Here is a 20174-nt window from a genome sequence, read left to right on the forward strand (position 1 = left end):
TCACCTTTCAATTAATTTTTAATATGATGTAGAGAGTGATATTCTGAAACAATTTGCAATTGGTTTTATATTATTTGTGGTTTTTGAGTTATTTAGCTTTTTATTCAGCATCAGCGGCAATTCAGCAATCAAAATTCCCCTAGCAAACATGCACTGATTTGAATAAGAGACTGGACTATGAATCGGAGATGCCTGAATAGAAAGAGAAGTAATAAAAAGTAGTAATCAAATGTGTAGCCTTACAGAGCAGTTTTTAGATGGAGTCGGGGACTCCCATTTGAAAACCGAAAAGAGTAAGAAGAAGGAAAATAATTCAAAAACTACCAAAAAGAAAACAATCAAGGCCAATTAAAAAGTTGTTTAGAATTGGCCATTCTATTACATACTGTACTAGAAGTTAACTTAAAGATGACCCATCCCCCTTTAATGAAGTGGAGATCAAAATCCTGAGAGTGTTACATATTTACAAGTTCCCAGGATGTTCATGAAACTGGAAAAACCTTAAAGCAAATTGTAACTTATTTCCTACAATTCCTGTTGTACTATAGCACAATGAAGTATACAAGCCTTATGATTAAGTATTCTGTTTTATTTACACATAGTGGGAAATTTTTTTTCCTTCTACCTTCAGAATTACTTTTAGGAGCCTATTAATGAAGCGTTGTTTTTTTCTTTTCAAGTTTTTAAAAGAGAAAACTCACATTTTTGGAGGAAAAAAACTCAAAATGTTCAGAGATGTTTTATACCCCAAAAAATACTCCAGCTAAAACCGGACAAGGTCATATAGAAGTCAAGGCAGATATCCCTTTTACAATTTAAAGATATAGTTATCTGCAGGGCTGTTCCTGCCAGGATGCAAAGTGAGAACCACAGACTGTGCGGTGCCTCAGACGGCAGTACCCGGCCAGTTACAAGGGGTGGCAAAAAGCAGCCTCTTGTAACTTTTTTGACATGGACTTTTATGATTTGTAGTTTTTGTCCGACAACTCAAAAAAAAAAAAGTTTTCTTGACTTTCACAACTTTTCTGCTACTTTTCCCATTCATACTTTTTTTTAAATTCAGATATTTTAATAAAACGTCATGACATTTGTGGTCTTAGAGAAAGCGAGTTTAGTCATGGTTTCAAAAACCTCTAAAGCTTAAATCAGACCTTTGATAAATAGGCCTCCCCAAGTTAACAACAGCATTACTATGAAGTGAAGGACTGATATTATTTGCATCAAGACTCCAATAAATATTGTGAGTATATACCCAAAAGAATAGATCTGGAAGAGAATCACAGTGCTGGATCTTCTGGAATATAGCTCTTCAGTCACTTTTTTAAACACTTTGTGGCTCTATTGGCTTTACTACTTATCTTTATAATTTAAGATAGTTCTGCTCTATGTGCACTCTCTTTTGTATTCTATTGTAGATTCCCTGTCACATGAAATAGTATAGTTATCAGTTAAACAGTAAAAGCTATACCCTGACAAATATTGCTCAAATTACTTCTGACTTTGACAGCATTGTAAAATAAGACTAATTAATGTACATACTTTGCCCTATAGGAAGCTCTCAGTTGAGAACTTGATGGTTAGGATTCTAGAAAGGAAACAAAAGGAAACATAGCACAAAGAATGAAAATGCAAATTGGTTCTCAGGTTATGATGTAAAAGTTGCACAACAGCTTTTATACAATACAGTTACTTTTGTTTTTGTATTTACTTTTTGTATGTCATAATAACATACAGTAAGGCGATAAGTTGAAGAGCAGGAAAATAAACCTGAAACAAAGCATACAATTGGACAAATGAATGTGAGAGATGGGGAAAGGTATGTTGCAAGATATTCATGTTTGGTTCCTGGTTGTGGACCTGTGTCAGGGGTGTCTTACGTAAAGACCCTTCGTTTGCAGTGTAGAAATGGTTTATCCATCATTTAGTAATTCACAGGTCAACGGAAATGCTTTTACATTTCATGCCTTTGCTCATGTATCATCATTAGTGATGAGCAAAAAATGTGCGAAACGCATTAAAGTCAATGGGCGACTAAGGACTCACCCTGGTGGTCTAGTGGGTAGCGGGGTCCACCGCTGTGCTGCTCCTTTCCCTTCCATGTCTGGTTCCCCTATGGTACGCGCGCCGGTGCACTTCCGGGTTTACGCACCAGCGTGATGACATCATGCGCAATGGCACGAAATTCAAAAGGTATAAAATGGGAATTCAGTGTACAAGAGATTACCGTTGTTAGGTTCTATTAGTGAAGTTCCTGGGTATTTTGTCCTTGTGATTCCTGATTGATCTTCTGTGTTTGACCTTGACTATTCTGATCCTCTCCAATCCTGACCTTTGCCTGCCTAATTACTCCGACCTTTCCGATCCTAATCCTAGCCTGCTTGTGACTTCTCTGACCTCTCCAATCTGACCTTTGCCTGTCCACTGACTATTCTACATTCTCCTATCATGATTCCATCCTGTCTGAGGATTCTTTGCTTGTGCTGGCCCGGCCTGCCTGTTCCTGGTGCTGTTCCCCCTTCCAGTATCCTGGTGAGACGATCGTGCCCCTTTGCTCGTCCAGAACCGTTAGTTTTGCTCCTCTCTCAAATAAAACCTGGCGGCATCTGATTAGCTGAGGGGTCCTCCCGAGGTGAAAGGCGGCGGTTAGAGGCAGAAGTTAGAGCCGAGACCAGGGAGCTTAGCTTGAGTTCTGGATATACAGGCACTACAAATTTTCTCACTCCAAATTCATTAAAGTAAATGGGAGTTTTTCCTTATGGCGACTTTTTGGTCCAAATGCATTAAAGTCAACGGGAGTTTTTTCTTGTGGCGACTTTTTTTTCCCAAATGCATTAAATTCACTTGGGCATTTTTTCTTATGGTGACTTTGTCTTGTTTACTTTTTTTGTCACCGTGAATCCATGGCTGATGAAAAATTTTGCTCATCACTGATCAAACATAATGTGCAGGGAATGCCATTAACTGGCATATAACTGTTTTGTGTGCTAAGAATGACCTGTTCCACCACTGTATAATATGATGGAGGATGTCAGTAGTGGCGAGTGAATTTTTCTGCCACGTATGGTCTCACCACAAATTTTGTATTTTGCCAGGCGGGCAGTTTCACGTGATGCATATCATATTATCTTTCCATCTCCTTCCACATTAAGCAATGTGATTTCAGCAATTGTACTTTTAGCACCCAGCTATTACCTGTTGGGATTTGTTAGTTGTGCCTGTGTTTGTAAGCTGGTAGTGACATATACAGTGAAGATTGTACTTTTCGGTTAAACAGCAACAGTGTTACTATGTGTAGTAGTAGATGCCATTACCAGTCAACCAGAGGTAATGTCTAAATTCACAGACATGTTTTTAAGAAATTGGCAATGTGGGAACTTTTTTTTTTCTATTGAAAAAGCAGTTGTAGCCAAGTGGATAGGAGATCATCTAACAATGTAGGGTATGTGTGTAGTATTGTACTGAGTGAAAAATGCATTTCATTTTGCCTTCCCACTGACTACAATGTAATTTGGCAAATTTTGACACCGGTTTGTGGAAGATTTGAAAGTTGAAGGTTTTGCTGGTGGCCAAAAAGCAGAAAAAAGGTTCCACGAAAAAACTCCTACTTGGTTCTATACTTCTCTCTTAAATGCCTGGTAATGACCCTAGCCAGTTATCCAAACCATTTTCTTTATCTAATTTGGCATCAATTTTAGTACCTTGTAGAACATTCTTATTGTAGGTGCTTTGCTGATTATTTTCCAGTTGAAAAAGAGACTATAATTATTACTTATCATAATACCTTGTAAAAGGCAATCATCTGACTCACCACCACAGGGTCCCTCCTTAAATGAATTACTTATTCTTGTTACTTTCCTGATTTTCGTCCAACGTCTCTGCAATCCTCTTCATCCAATCTGAAAAACAGGAGAAGTCATGACAGGAGATATAGGGGTACAGTCCAGTGGTCCAAACATTACACAGGGTTACAGGAGACGTGTAAAAAAACAAGATTGTGCCAGTGCATTATCCTCTGATATAATTGTACATCACTTTTGATGCATGTAAGTGGTTCTGACATCTATCCATGTACTCTGCATACCAATCAGTTTGTCAAATGGTTATATTTGACAATGTGATCTGCAAATGTACAGTCACTTTCTGATTTTTCAGTCATTCAAGTTGTTGACCTGAAGGAAGGGAACAATAGAAAGGTAGCCATACTATATGTGGCCCCTCATATGTCATTTGTCTGTTTGGCCATGAGCTAGGCTGTTAGCTACCATGCAAGGTTGGCCAAGTATAGCCAATATTCACATGTTCCACTATTTTGCACTACTAAATTTACTATATGTAAATTAGATATTCAAATTGCATGTATAATTATAGTGTAGGGACCTTAAGGGTTAATTTCCCCTTTAGTCGGAGCCTCATGGTATATACTGTACAGGGTTTCCTAAGGGGCAGAGCCCTTGTGATTGGTGCAGCATGGCTGATCCCAAAGGCAGCCACAAGGTGTCACTGTGCAACAATATAAAAGGAGATGCCATGTGCTCAGTCAGCCATTACAGATTTACAGATTACAGATTGCTGCAGAACCTTGTTTCACTGTGGAGATAGTGAAGCCTATCCGGCAAAATGCAGGCAAAAGGGAGTTCGACAGGCCTGCCAAAGCTGGGCAGGATCCTCCAGTGCCTGAAAGCTCAACCTAGGAGGGTTTGAGTTTGGCTTTCCGGATTTGTATGTTCACACTATGGAGAGTGTTGAGAGCTGCTGTTCAGCAATGGATGTTGGGAGAGCTCAGATAGTGTTGCGAGCAAATACCTGAAGGATTCAAGCCTTATGTGCTCGACTCGGAGAGTCTGGAGCCTGTAAAGAGATCATCGCTGTGGATGCCTCTCAGCTCTGTTTGAGACTACCCATCTGTGTGACTCCTTTGGAGTGAGTGTCACCTGAGGGGAGGGTTAGGAAAGGATGAGGATCCAGTGATCTCCTGTTTTGGAGAAACAGGCTGTTTGTGTGCCTGCCACGTGGGAGCAAATACTTTCCATCGGGAAAGGTATTTGGGCAGGTAGCGCTACCTAGGACTGGTACTCTTTTGGGGACAAGGGATGGAGACTCTTGGGCTGCCAAAATGGAGTTGTGGGACTTTTCCTGGCAGGGAATTACCAGACTGGACTGCGGCAGGTTCCTAGGGTAGTGGGTCATGCTTTGAATGCATTTATGTGGATAATATTACAGTTTACTTCCCCTTTAAAATTGCACTTCTTTATATAAAGTTTATATTTTTATATAATAAAGTGTGTGATTGATTTGTTTCCTAATGGGACTATCCTCAGGTGTACTCCGGGACCGCATTAGGTTGAGGCACTGCCAGATAGGAGTTTCCCAGTACCTTTCACTTAGCAAAGGGGACTCAGGACCTGCATTGGTAAGAATTATGTGATGTACCACTTTGACACCAGGGGGTGGCCAAAAATGGGTTACAATAGTTTATAATGAACACCTGTTTTTTCTTTACTTCTGGTATCATGTATCTCAGCCTCATTCTTTTCAAACAATCATGTTTTGTAGCCCAAAGGAAAACACTTTCCCCACCCACACAAGGTCAAACACCTCTTTACTGCTGCGGGTAAAACATTTGAAATGCATAAAAGTATGAAATTTCCTTCTCATGCATTTCATATTAACAATTTTAAAGCAGTTAAATAAGCTAAAACAACATTACTTTACACAGTATTTCACATTGTTTGCAGGTTTAAACCCTTTTATTTTTATGCAAATAACCCTTTAATACAATCTGCCACAACAACATCTCCCATAGTCTTCTTTTCATTTACTCCTCTAATCAAGGACCTTCAGTTTCCTGACGGCCAAATTTCTTAACTCTAATGTTTGAAGTTTAAGTTCAATATCTTCGCCAAGTTATAGTGTACATGTATACTGGTATATGTCTAAATATTTAAGGAGAACTAAATTCAAAAAACAAATATGGCTAGAGTTGGGCCCAGCCAGCCAGCAGCCCTAGGCAACCTGGCTGGCCGCAGCGCTGACTTGGTGCGCGCATGTGTGAACTGACGCGTGAACGGACGCAGGCGCGCATTGGCAAATGGACGCTAGAGTATATATGCCCTAACGGATGCTGGCACCCATGCACCAACGGATGCTGGCATGCATACGCAAATGGACGCGCAAGCCGACTCTACTGAAGAGAGGGGATCGAATTAGGGGTAGGCAGGCAGCATGGAAGGTACATGCCTGGCGCCCCTCCAGCTTTGCGCCCTAGGCACGTGCCTACTCTGCCTACCCCTTAATATGGCTAGTAATGTCATATTTTATAAACTGACCTTACTGTGCCAGCCTTAACTAATCAGCCTTGTATTTTTCACTTTTATATTCTCTATACAGTATAGTGTGAGCCTGTCCCTAAGATCAGATAACTTGACAGCGAAACCGCAAATAAGATGCGGCGCTACGGGTACATCTTCAGCGTTCTTCCCTGCTAAAGGGATGTGGTGGGCTTTGGCTGGCATAGAACACTAAAATAGTATTTCTGCCCTAAGTCTTTGTTTCGTTTGTGTATATGTATAATGTAAATCGACTAATGCTGCTACTGTAGATTTGCTTAAAATTTTATTAAAATTTGAAGCTTTCTTGATAATGGGTCTATCTGTACTGCTTTAAATCTCTGAGGTGCTCTTAGATTAAATCAATTCAATCCTCTTCCAGCACATTTGAGGCTCCTATACAGGGTCTTCTGTCACCAAAGTATTAACTCCATTACAGTTCCTCAGTAGAGCTTAGTGTTCCTCACCTACCTAGCTCTTTTGGTCTTTTGTATTTAGAGCAACTCAGCTTTAGGTCCTTCTTCACTCAGTTTCTTCTAATTTTCTCCTGCCCTACATGTTACTTTAAACTTTCGATGGGGAATTCCATGATAGTGACCATAGTCTGAGTCTGAGTCCCTGTGACAACTCTTTCTGACAAGTCCTGGAATCTCCTGGAATCCCAGCATACTTTGACCATAAATGGTTGCCTTGATTGATGTAAGATTACTTTACAACCCATGGGTGAAAAGCACTATATAAATGATACCCTTTACTTTTTACTCGGTTTCTGGACACACAGCTCCACCCACCATCTTTCATGAGGGGTATCCAAGAGAAAGATCTAGAAATCTCCACAATCTTATATACTAAATATTACGCTGTTCATCATGTAGAATCCTAATCATTCCAGGCAACGCAAATAACAAAATACAGTGTTTATAATGCAATACTTACTATGAAATATAAGATTATTAGACGTTGCCTGTGGTATCTCTCTATAGAAGTTATAAGAAGAACTATTGAGTTGACCCTACTGTGGAGAGCTCTATTTACAGTTCTGTTCTACGGGCCAGACACATGATATGGAAGATGACATGGGAAGTTATGTTAAAGAAGTCCAAAGCTGCAAGCTGAACCCAAAATGCTTTCACAGAAACTAGGGAGGAAAACTGCAAAAAGGAAGGATTTGTATATTCAGCTTTTAAGATTAGGGATGAGCATTTTTTTTCCTGGTATTGATTCTCGCAAAATGTATGTAAAATTCACATACTGGCCCATTGATTCTAATACAGTTCAAATGAAAAAAAACCTTAACAGACCACACTGTAAAGTCTCCCTTCCAACACAAACATGAGAGCCCACTCATATGGATCAATATAAACATTTAGTACAGTATGTGGGACATAGTACATGGTAAATTACACTCTCTCATAAAAGCAAAATGCCTAGACAGTTCTTTTTTCATAGACGGTGACAAGGCTACTACAGAACAGTGTTAGAGGAAATAAAAAAAACAAATGTTTTTTTTTTTAAAATCACATGTTGCCATAGACCTACTTACCCACGAGTTTTAGCTTTCAGGCAAAATTGATTAAGATAAGAGACAAAAGCCATAACATGCGGAACAAACCAGTTTGATTTTTTTTAAAAAAGAAGAATGTTTTCTATCTTAGAATGTTATCTCATTGTGGATGGAAATTGTTTTAAATAACATTTTGGACTTTATGAAATGAGCTCTCTCATTTGACCTTACGTAGAAAATGTGCTTTTAACCCATAAATGTTAAAAAAATTATATATTTATATATATGTATATTTATGTGAGCAGGATCAGATGAACAGACAGTTCTTACACGGGGTAAAGTCCATTTATTATTTAGGTGTTAAGATTCTGTGAACAAACAAGTATAAAAAACAAAACAAAACAAAATCAGTGCCACACTCGGGTTCTAATACATGGGGATTTTTCCCTCACTACTGCAGGTCCCCTACTAGGATTCCTGGCCAAAACCAAAATGTACAACTCCACAGAGTCTTTCTTTTGGGAAAACAAAACAACAGCACTCCAAACTATGAATAATTTTTCAACCACTCTTTACACTCTACATTTATTTCTTGAAGGAGTCAGTGACCCTATTTGAAAGCTGGAAGGAGTCAGAAGAAGAAGGCATACAATTAAGAAACTATTACAAAAAGGAAGACCAATTGAAAACTTGCTCAGCATTAGCCATTCTATAACATACTAAAGGTTAACTTAAAAAACCCCATCCCTTTAAAGTCCCAAGATCCTTCACTTCACAATGGAATATCGTGAGGAAAAGGATGAATTACTCTGTGAGCCTAAGGGGCAGGTTGGGTAATGGCTCCAACAAGTCACAGGCAGGATAAGAGATGTATTTTTAGTTTATGTACAGTACTTTATGTCTGTGTCTATGCACTTTTTTTTACATAAGCCTAAATGAATGATCTTATGTCAAAAAGGGGGTATTTTGCATCCCTTAAAGCACATTTGTAACATAGACATAGAAAAAATATGGACAACCATGTTTTTACCTGGAGAAAACACTCCTATTGGTTACAAGTAGAAGAACATGATAATCTTTATGGATAACAATCAATTTTGTTAAGGCATGTGTGATGTCTACAGATCCAGATAAACTGGAGAAGTTTTTATTTCCCAGCCATCTCCATGGCAGCACACTAATGGGTATATTCCCTGCTTACCAATGGATAGAAGGATCACACCCCCTCACTTGATTTAAGGAGTCCTGCCCCCTTTCCCAGTGTTTTTTTTCTCCTTCTGTTGGCCAGGGTAGCAGGATCCTGTGGAATGATTTTTCTTTTAGCCTTACCTGGGCCATTGTTGGTCCATCCGCTCAAGTTACCCCCTCTTGAAGTGAAGCCCCGTGTAAGGAGCTTCTCCAAGGGCTTTCCTGATCGTGGGACCCCCGTAGTGAACCGGGGTTTGCAGCACTTGTCAGCTTAAACTGCAGTTTGCGAGCAGATCATGGCAGTGGCCATATTGGATTTGGGAATTTCTATATTTCTCTATGGATCAAGTTACTAGCATCCATTTTTTGTGGGAAAATGTGCAATCAGGAAATTACATCAAGTTAGTAGGAGTTTTCAAACAGCCTGCAATCAACTTTCAGCATTTGTCAGTCCTGGAAGTAGCTGATGTGCTAAACATTTCATTTTTTGCTTTGCCCCAGCTGCCCCATCATGTCAGATCTGCCCACTGAAGGCTGTTCACATCATCGGTGTATAGGTAAGGCTGTATTTTGTATTTTTACAGACATGATATGGCAATATTAGGTCTTCTAAGAGCAACTATTCATATAGTCCCATGGGAAAGATGGCACATGAGGTATTTCAAAACAATTTCCCAAGTCAATGGAACAAGAGGAGTTTGGGTCAAACGATTATGCTCCCAGATGAATGGAAGATGGAGTTAACCTGGTGGCTGTCTCACCACAATCTGAGCTGCTCAAACTACTGTAGAATGGAAGATCTTAGTCTCAGATGCCAGCTCACCTAGGTCCTCATTACGTACAGCGGAGCAGCCAGAGGCATTGGTAGCTTTTGCATTGAAGATCAGTGGCATTGGTACAGATCAGGTAAAGATTCTGAACAACTCTGAGGAAGTGCCGATTGTATGGGCACGAAACGCATTAGTTGGAACACCCACTGCTGTAACATTAATATGTGCGTTTTAATAAAGCCTATTTGATATTAGAACACCTGTTCTGTCCTGGCCAGTGCCCAGAAGTGAGGGAAATACTGCCCTGTTTGAACCGGAGAGAAGGGACCGGGTTCTCGCTAGAGTAGCAATCACAGGGGGGTGCAATGGCAGTTGAGCTCCACCATTGCCACGCTAAGGTTTGATGACTCGAAAGTTTTTGATGGACAACAAGACTGCAGTAACTTATGTAGCAAAGCATGGAGGTACACAAAGTCTGGTTCTTTTAAGAGAACCAAAGGTAATTGTGCTATGGGCAGAGAGGTGCTTATAGGACATCACTGCAGTGTATTTGCCAGGCAAGCAGGACTTTCTGGGAGACAATTTCTGGACAGACACATATGGTCTTTAGATCCCCAGGTGTTTCAGCAAGTGGAGTGAAGGTTCGGCTGTGAAGTTTTGGATTTATTGGCCTCGTCAGAAAATACAAAGCTATCAAGGTTTTTCTCAAGAGATAAGTCAGGATAAGAGAGAGGACTAAGGTCAGTGCCTTAAAGACTCAGGTGGCAGCCTTGCCGGCTTTAACAAAAGAGCATTGGGCTCTAAAACCCCTGATAATGCAATATTTTCAGGCTTTCTTAAAGGAAAGACCTCCACAAAAACATTTTTCCTAAATGGAATCTTCCGGTGGTGCTGGAATATTTGGCTTCCTCAACTTTTGAACCAATTCAAGAAACAAGTTTACAGCTTTTATCTTTTTAACTTCTGTTTCTAATTTCTATAACATCTGCAAAGAGAATGTGAATTGGGAGCCTTATCAATTGAGGAACCATTTATGGGCTTTTTTAATGATAAAGTAAAATTTAGGCGCAATCAAAGTTTTGCTGAAAATAGTCTCTGTACGTAATATTGGTCAAGAGATTACATTGCCAATCATCAAGGAGACAGCAGAAAATGGACTTGCAAGTCTTGATGTTGCTTGATGTCTTAAAGTTAGTGATGGGCGAATTTATTCGCCAGGCGCGAATTTGCGGCGAATTCGCAAAACGCCCGCTTAAATTCGTGGCAAAAATTCGGCAAAAACTGGCGCCGGCGTCGAATTCGCTAATTTTTCTCCGAAGCGAAACGGCGCAAATTCGCCCATCACTACTTAAAGTCTATCTGGACAGAACTGAACAATTACATAAGACAACAGCTTTTTATCATTCCAGTCGGTCCAAAAAAAACAGCTACACTTTCCAGATGGGCAATATCTATGATTAAGGGAGCCTAGACCTCAAAGTGACTCAAAATACCCAGTGGGTTGAAGACACACTCGACTAGGTTAATGGCAAATTCATGGTCTGTGGAGACAGACCTGTCCACAGACCACATTTGCTCAGTGGTTTCCTGGTCTTCTTGGAATACATTCATAAACCATTATAGGCTGGATGTCAAGTCAGCAGCAGAAGCCTCATTTGAAGAATCAGTTCTCAGAACAGCTGCTAATAGATGCCAAGAGACATATATTAAATAATTGAGCATGAGAAGACTTTTATTGCATTTTTGTTTTTCCCCCTCCCTATTTGTGATACTGCTGTAGGAATTTCCATTAGTGTGCTGCCATGGAGATGGCTGGGAAAATGGAAAATTCCCTATCATACTTACCGTAATTTTCTTTTCCCAGCTATCCCCCATGGCAGCACAATATTTCCTCCCAGTTGATGTTTGGCCAGAAGAATTGCTGATAAAGAGACACTTGGAAAGGGGGCAGGACTCCTTAAATTAAGTGAGGGGTGTGATCCTTCTATCCATTGGTAAGCAGGGAATATACCCATTAGTGTGCTGCCATGGAGGATGGCTGGGAAAAGAAAATTACTGTAAGTATGATAGGGAAATTTACATTTTCCCTTTAAATTATATTATACTTTTAGTTGATCAAAGCAGCAGTAAATTTAAGATCATTTCTGAAATATTTTGCAAATATATGTCCCAGGTTGTAATTAGAAGAAGGGGGCTCAAAATAACATTAATACCTTTCAGGTTATCACATTACAGATGATAGAGACCATTAGTGGAATATTGAGATGATCAATTCCCAGATATAGCCCATATTTTTATACAATATTTATCATCTTTAATGGTCTTCCTTCTAAATGGATCTAAACCTTTTACTTTAACCTTAGTGTTGTGGCTAAGTACTTCCATTTGTTTCCATAAAGATAACAGCACAGGAGAAAATATGAATTTGCTGCACTCTTAAGGGAAAATGTAATAACATAAGCAGAGAGCAAAAGTTTGCAAATAAAAGTTTACCTGTCATAATGTAATATTCTTCATTAGGCATTAATTGCATTGCGAATCTTAATTGCGCATTGCAAACTTTTAACACATCCTCAGTTTCATTAAACATTTTGTTGCAAAAAACGGTTTGTGAAAATTTTGTTACATACACATCGAACGTTCGCAAAAGCAATTTGGTCGCAAACTTTGCCAGGAAGTCGAGTTGAGGTCTTAAACGAGTAAAAGATGGCACAAACATGGTCGCTAATGTGCGCAGGCGTCTTTTCAAAAGATTTTTGCTCTAATAAAGCATATTACATTCCCCCCCATTAGAGGCCTATTTATCAAAGTTCAGATTTTAGAGGTTTTAAAAGTTTTTGAAACCACGACTAAACTCCCAACTTAAAACACAAATGTCATGACATTAAGGGGCCAATTCACCAAGCTCGAGTGAAGGATTCGAAGTAAAAAAACTTCGAATTTCGAGTGTTTTTTTGTGCTCCTCGACTATCGAATTGGCGTAAATTCGCCTGAGTAGAATGATTCGAATAGATCGAGTGCAAAAACGCTGCGACTATTCGCCATTTGATAGTCGATACTTCGACTGCCTACTTCGCCACCTAAAACCTACCGAATTGCTTTAAAAGCCTATGGGAAAGTCCCATAGGCTTGTTTTCCAAGTTTTTGATCGAATAAAAAGGCATTCGATCGAATGAAAATCCTTCAAGCGAATATTCGCCAATGCGACTATTCGCCAGCGTGTAAATTCGCCCGAATTGCCTATTGGATTCTATTCCCCAGTCGAATTTCGAGGGATTTAACCCCTCGAAATTCGACCCTTGATGAATTTGCCCCTAAAAGATCTGAATAAAAAAAAAGTACAAACAGAAAAAAACGTGATAAAAAATACGAATACCTCCGAAACCTCTAAAAATTTGAGCTTTTCAGACAATTCCTAGTAAAAAAAAAAATCCAAACACCTCAAAAATGTCCGAATTGATTTAAAATCCCAATAGGATCAGCCTGGCGAAGTTTTGTATTAGTGGTTTTCATGGTTTTTACACTTAATAAATCTCACATTTTTAGAGCTTTAAAAAATAAATAAATAGTTAGTTTATGGGTCCCTAAATTAACACAAGCAAATATTCCTTAGTGCAGCATACTAAAACAACTTTAAACTGATCTAGTTAGTAGATATCAATATTTATCAACAGGTAATATCAGCAAATGAGTCATAATGAGTTATGAGTTGACAGAACCTGTTAATCTTCAGGGATAACATAATCAAGACCAGCAATTTGACGGCAGCCAATCTTATTTTTACATTTTAAAAGTAATCCTCGTGTTTTTGTATCTTTTTCTCCATGTAAGAAAAAAGAAACTTAAAAAATGCCCTTTTATTTTAATTCACAAGTATAAAAATCTGATCTGGAACATAATTTAGATTTTGATATGTTTCTCCAGAGCTCTGGCATACATTTACCATTGGATTGGGGGGCCTGGGGCCAACCATGATTGCTGCCTTAGGGCCCCCCCACACAAACCTCCAGGCCTACTGAGGTTTCAGTGGGAGCAGGTATTGTTATTGCTAGTTTTTTTTTACTCATCTTCCTATTGAGACCCTCTCCTATTCTTATTCCAGTCTTTTCTTCAAAACAATAGGGTAATTTAGACCCTAGTAACCTGTTTGCTAAAACTGCAAACTGGAGATCTGCTAAATAAAAAGCTTAATAACCACAATAGGTGCAGTGGGTAGGGAGCAAATACTGTAGTTCTGTTTTTTTTTGTTTTTTTTTCATGTAACTAGGTTAGTATGTGTTAGCATTTGCTAGTGACATATTTCATGGTGCCCCTCAACCGGAATGTGCTAGAGATTCATAGATCCCAATGTACAGGAGTCTGTGCACATGGGTCACATGGGTCACATTATAAGTTTGTACTTGAGGTCAGTGAGTTAGAGAAGCAATTTCTTAACTTGTGTTTTATTTTTATGGGCAGTACCAATGAGTACTGTGTGTAGAACAGATAACAATCTAACAATTGTTTGTCCAAAATTATTGCTGTCCACGTCCCAGTCTGTGATTTGCATAGAGTATTGATGATTTTTATGGTGATTAGTGTTCAGTGCTGCTTGTGAGATGCACTGAGCACTAATACTTTAAAAGTAGTGCAATTTATTGACAGACTGATTTTGGTAAATCTTAAAAAGGATCAAACTCCTGGGAATCCATCTTTATTCCCTTGTTCTGTCTTTCATAAAGCTGGTCCAGTTTTGTTTACAGGATCCTAGGTCAATATCTGATAAGAGTATGTGCTGTGCAGTTACACGATAAGTCTCTGTTCAACTACATAAGATGTGGTCACTGGGTCATTAAGTACTATGGAGAGGGCTTGTGGTCCAAACTGTGATAAAGGTCATCTGTCAGAACTGTGGCTTCATTATACTGAATATTTCAAGAATTTGTGCATGGAGTTAATAGTTGAGCATGTTCTAGGGATCATTAGGCCAGACTTTATAAGATTTGCTACACAATTGCCTGTTGGAGTCAGTGGGATGTATTTTCATTTTAGTTTTGCTTAAGTACCTGTGATAAAAGTATTCTTTAAATTGTCTTCTATTGCGCAAGCTCTATTCCTAAGATTGTAAGCTCTGTTGACATACAGTATGACATATATTCAATTCGGCTTAACCAGCTTATCATCCTTTTGCACTATATACACTTGAGTTTTGTTAGAAAGTTATGATTTTATGATTTATGATTTGCTGCAGAAAATTTTGCTGAGAAAACAAAAAAAAAGCCCATTGACTTTAATGCACTGACAAAAGTCCAACTTTAAGAAAAAAAAGCAAAAAAAGTCCAACTTTAAGAAAAAAAGCCCAATGACTTTAATGCATTTAGACAAAAAAGTCGCCATAAGAAAAAATGGCCATTGACTTTAATGCATTATGACAAAAGTCCGTCATAAGAAAAAACACCCAATGACTTTAATGCATTATGACAAAAGTCCGCCATAAGAAAAAACACCCAATGACTTTAATGCATTAGGAAAAAAAGTCGCCATAAGAAAAAACGCCCATTGAACACATTTGGAGCGAGAAAAATTGGAGTAATTGTAAAAAAATTGTCATGCGTAAAAATGTTTTGCCGGCAAAGCGAAACGGGACAGATTCTCTCATCACTATTTATTACAAATTCCACTCCATTTTGCTTATAAATTTCATAAATTTGTGGTGGGGGAGAAGCAAACAAACATTAGCTGGAGGTCTAACAGCAATGAAAGTTTGACTAAGATTTTTTACAGTAGCAGTTTGGTTTCTTGGGAATAGAAAACACGAGAAGTGAGGAGACCAGGGAGGAGACAAATTGGAAACAGGCAGAAATACAGGAACATCAAAGACCAGATCAGGACCAGCCCCAAGAGCCTCCAGTGGCTCACATGGTATGTGCAATTGTGTCCAGAACAGCATGAACAGCAAAGTTTTTGGCTAGGGTGTCTTATTTTGCATTTTGTGCTAAACTTTATCATGAATTCAGTTGTACAATACATAAATCAAGTGCTTTATGCACTGAGATAAGGTGGAGAATATTGTCTCTGTAAACATGGTCTATTTATCTATAAACAGAGGAGTCAACTGCAGTTACCCTGTGGGCAAAGGATTCTACTATATATTCGGACTGATTCTAGACACTTTATAATATCAATAATTAGGGATGCACCGAATCCAGGATTCGGTTCGGGATATGGGCAGGACTCTGCCTTTTTCAGCAGGATTCAGATTCAGCCGAATCCTTGTGCCTGGCTGAGCCAAATCCTAATTTGCATATGTAAATTAAGGGCAGGTAGGGAAATCACGTGACTTTTATGCACAAAAGAAGAATTCTTTCCACTTTTTCCTTTCCTACCCCTAATTTGCATATGCAAATTCGGATTCGGTTCGGTATTCGGCCTAATCTTTCACCAAGGATTCAAGGATTCGGCGAATCCCGAATAGTGGATTTGATGCATCCTTATCAATAACTTATATAGATGATATGAAATTCAAATTCAAATTCACAGCAATAGCCATTTCATTACTTTTAAACACCACACTGGCCAAGGTGCTTTCCATGTGCCCATACAAATATATGAGCTGAGAAACACTCACAGCTGGTCTTATATATTTGGGAATTGAAATGTGTACACAAAGACCCTTTGATCTGCTCAACCAGCTTCATCACCACCTTGTATTCTGTAAGAAGTAACAAAAATTAAAACCATTAGCAAGGAAAAGTGTTTTTTCTGCCTGCCTTATCAGTGCAGCTGCCTGACCCACCATGGGGAATACCAGTGTGGTCACATGACAGTGAAACCAATGAGAAGTAGAAACAGCAGGTAGTAGCATGATGCTCTGTGTATGTGTGAATTAAATGCCTCTAAAGTTTGGATTTGTAAATTCAATATACATGGATATCTTTTATAATGGCCTTAGGCCACCTTTGTGTCATACACCAAAGAACTGCTTCTACAATATTTAGGGGGTGATTTACTAAAATCGAAATCTACTTCATATTTTAGTAAAACTCCCATGCCCGATTTTAGCCTATTTATTAATAAAAAAAACATGATTTAATCGGATCGCGGAAACTCAAATAGCTCGAATTTTTCAGTCTTATTGCCGAATTGTTAGTTTTTCAAGTTTTTGCCAAAAAACCCCAAAAAGTCGGATTTTCATTGACTTATACAGTTTTATATTTTTGCTTGATTTTATTGAGTTTTTACCTGATCCGATTAAACCGTGCATTTTTAATAATAAATAAGGTCTAATCGTGAATTCTAGTTTGGTCAGACATTTAAATAAATAAGGCCATTGTGGTTTAAATTCTGTTACAATGGTTGCAAAATATAGCTAACAACTGTAATTTACTGTAGCTAATACTCAAAACACAAAGAACATCCCCACTCACAGGGCATTTCCTGTTATGAAGTTTAACTGTAAATGATTATTTCCAAAATTTGCTTCTTGGAGGGAGCAAAAATAAACTTTTAGTACATACTAGAGAGTGATGTTCTGAGACAATTTGCACATTGTTTTTATAATTTGTGTTTTTTTAATTATTTAGTGTAACGTTTACAGCGGGAAGGCGCTGTAACAGGAGTTAGTCTCACACTTGGAAGTGGGTATGGTGGAAGCCCAGGGGGATAGCCATAAACAAGTAGAGAAGGAATAGTGATTTTGCAGGTTTAATGGTAACATAAGAAAACAGGAACAGGCCAAAAATCAAATACAAGGTCAAATATAAGGTCAAAACAAAGTCATTACCAGGAAGGCAAGGAATGCTGGAACAAGATCACAGGAACAAGGAACAAAGGTTATCCAGGATCAATCAAATTCAATCATTCACTGATTCAGCCCTGAGCAAAGCTCAGGGCGTGGTTTATAAAGGGCAGGTGATTGGGAATAGAAAACACGAGAAGTGAGGAGACCAGGGAGGAGACAAATTGGAAACAGGCAGAAATACAGGAACATCAAAGACCAGATCAGGACCAGCCCCAAGAGCCTCCAGTGGCTCACATGGTATGTGCAATTGTGTCCAGAACAGCATGAACAAGAGTTCATGACATGGCCTAAATAGAAAGAGGACTAATTAAAAAAATAAATACCAATATCAAGAAGACGGTGAATAATTCAAAAACTAAAAAAAGAGAAAATAAAGGCCAATTGAAAAGTTAACAATTCTATAACATAGTAAAATTTATTTAAAGGTGAATCACTCCTTGAAATATTAAAAATCAGAAACTTGATTGCAAATATATTCAGTATCAAGGAATGCTTGCTCTGTCAATAATTCCAAGAAAGCTCTGCCAGAGAGGCCTTTCACCAAACCATGCCCACCATTTTAAAGAATAAAAAATGTAATTTAAGGAGTATGTCTGTAAAGGTTGTCATTCATCCAGGTCATGGTATATACTTTATATAGTAATAAGTCAAATCAACTGGACTTCCCTAACTAGCAAAATGTCCTAGTACTGGGCACTGAAAAAACTATGATGTCCTATGAAGTAACTTCCATTTTTACATGCATAGCCATCGCAGAGCCAGTTGAAACTGTGAAAACAATGGTTGATACAAGACAACACCCATGGCAAGAAAACTTAACCCAGATCAAGTGTGTTCTTTATTGGACCTACTGTATGCCTACGACATATTTCAAGTACAAGGATAAGTTTTACAGGCAGAAGCATGGCTACACCATGGGATCACTATCACCCATTGTGGCAGACCTGTACATGCAGGAAGGGGAAGAAAAGGCTCTGGATACCCAGTCATTGGTTCAGATATTTGCACCTGAGTTAAGTTTCACAGACAAGAGGTACAGACTTTCACTGAACACAGTGGACCACATCAAGTCTACATGTGAATATGTGCAAGAAAACACACTGGATTTTTTGGACAGCTTGGTAAGGGTCAGAGAGGGTGAAAAGCTGGAAATAGAGGTCTACAGGAAACCAAATCACAGGCCCAGAGTGGACTTTTGTTAAAACTGGGAGAAGGAGAAAGAACACCACCAAAACTACCGGTGAATGTGGAAATCATTCAAAAGAACTTGGTCTTTCCATATAGTTCTTGGGTGTCCAAAAAACTTAGAAGGATATTTATTAAATACAGCATCCCAGTCTGCTTTAAACCCAGCAACAACTGGTTCATCCAAAAGCCCCAAAACCAAAGCATAAGAAGAGTAACATCATGTATGCAGTGGAGTGCAGTGAGAAATGCTCAGACTTATACATGGCAGAAACATAACAACTGTTACACAAACATATGGCGCAGCACAGGAGAGCCAGCTCCTCTGGTCAAGGAAAAAGGACACATAAACTGCCAAATTTACATCCTGGATATGGAGGAAGACTGGCTCAAAAGATGGGTTATAGTAGCCATATATGTGAAAATGGAAAAAAAAAAAAAACAAGTTTGAACAGAAGTCGGGGCGGGAGAAGAGGGAGGAAAAAGAAAATGCATCAAGTCCAGTTGAGTTGACATATTATTATATATAAGTTTGAGGGGTCAATATACTTAGTTCATTTTTGGTCATTGTGAGGTAGAAGATTTGATTTCCAGTAGACAACCTTCCTCTATATACCCTATGTTGTGACTGTTTTGTTAGCAGGAGTCCAGTATGCAGGGAGAGCTATGCACTGGTAATCTTATTATATACATTACAAGGACGAAGAATGAAGATGGAGTAGATTCAGATTCCCTGTTTAGCTCAAGAAATAATAAATCCAAAGATTTATAATTATTAAGACAATATGCAAAATGTATATTCAGCTCAAGTCCTATTCATTGTAGTCATTTTGAATGTAAGGGAGTGCACTGCCCCTTTAATATTGCTTCATATGACATGGCTTTCCTTTACCCATGGTATATATTCTTTGCTATCAAAGAAATAATCTCGGACATGTAGAGCTTGAATACTAAAATATGACTTCACTACTCTGGGACTTGGATTGAGCTTGAAAAACAGGTTTCTTTTTTTTCTAGGTACTTTGGTATTTGTGCTCAAGCACACCAGACTTGAAGTGTGGGAACAGCTGTAGGGAGATGTTTAATAATGAAACAGGATCATTTTGGACCTTTTAACTGAAGACAAAGCAGGATTGATTGACGAGCATACCCACAAAAAAAGCCCCATCTACTTTCACATTATAAAAATTGAGTGATGTATTCATTAGATTCACTATTAAGGCATATTACGTGTCTACGTTAGTATATCCAGGTATGTATTAAAGGTCCTATTGCTCAGTAATGCTGTTAAAGGGATATGGTCAACATTGTTTCTTAAGGGGCTTCCCCAACTATTGGAAAAAAAACGTTTCTTTGGGTAGATGGGTCTTTCTCAGTCATAAACAGGAAGGATGAAGGCAGAAGAATGCCCAAAGAAGCAG

General features: G+C 38.6%; 1 protein-coding gene across 1 annotated transcript in view; it reads right to left on the minus strand.

The window, feature by feature from the left end:
• The window catches only part of LOC108713473, a 152950-nt gene that overhangs the window by 66311 nt on the left and 66465 nt on the right, over positions 1–20174 (minus strand). The window lies entirely within an intron of this gene.

The sequence above is a fragment of the Xenopus laevis genome, chromosome 4L, assembly GCF_017654675.1.
Source record: "Xenopus laevis strain J_2021 chromosome 4L, Xenopus_laevis_v10.1, whole genome shotgun sequence".
In the NCBI taxonomy this organism is placed as follows: domain Eukaryota; kingdom Metazoa; phylum Chordata; class Amphibia; order Anura; family Pipidae; genus Xenopus; species Xenopus laevis.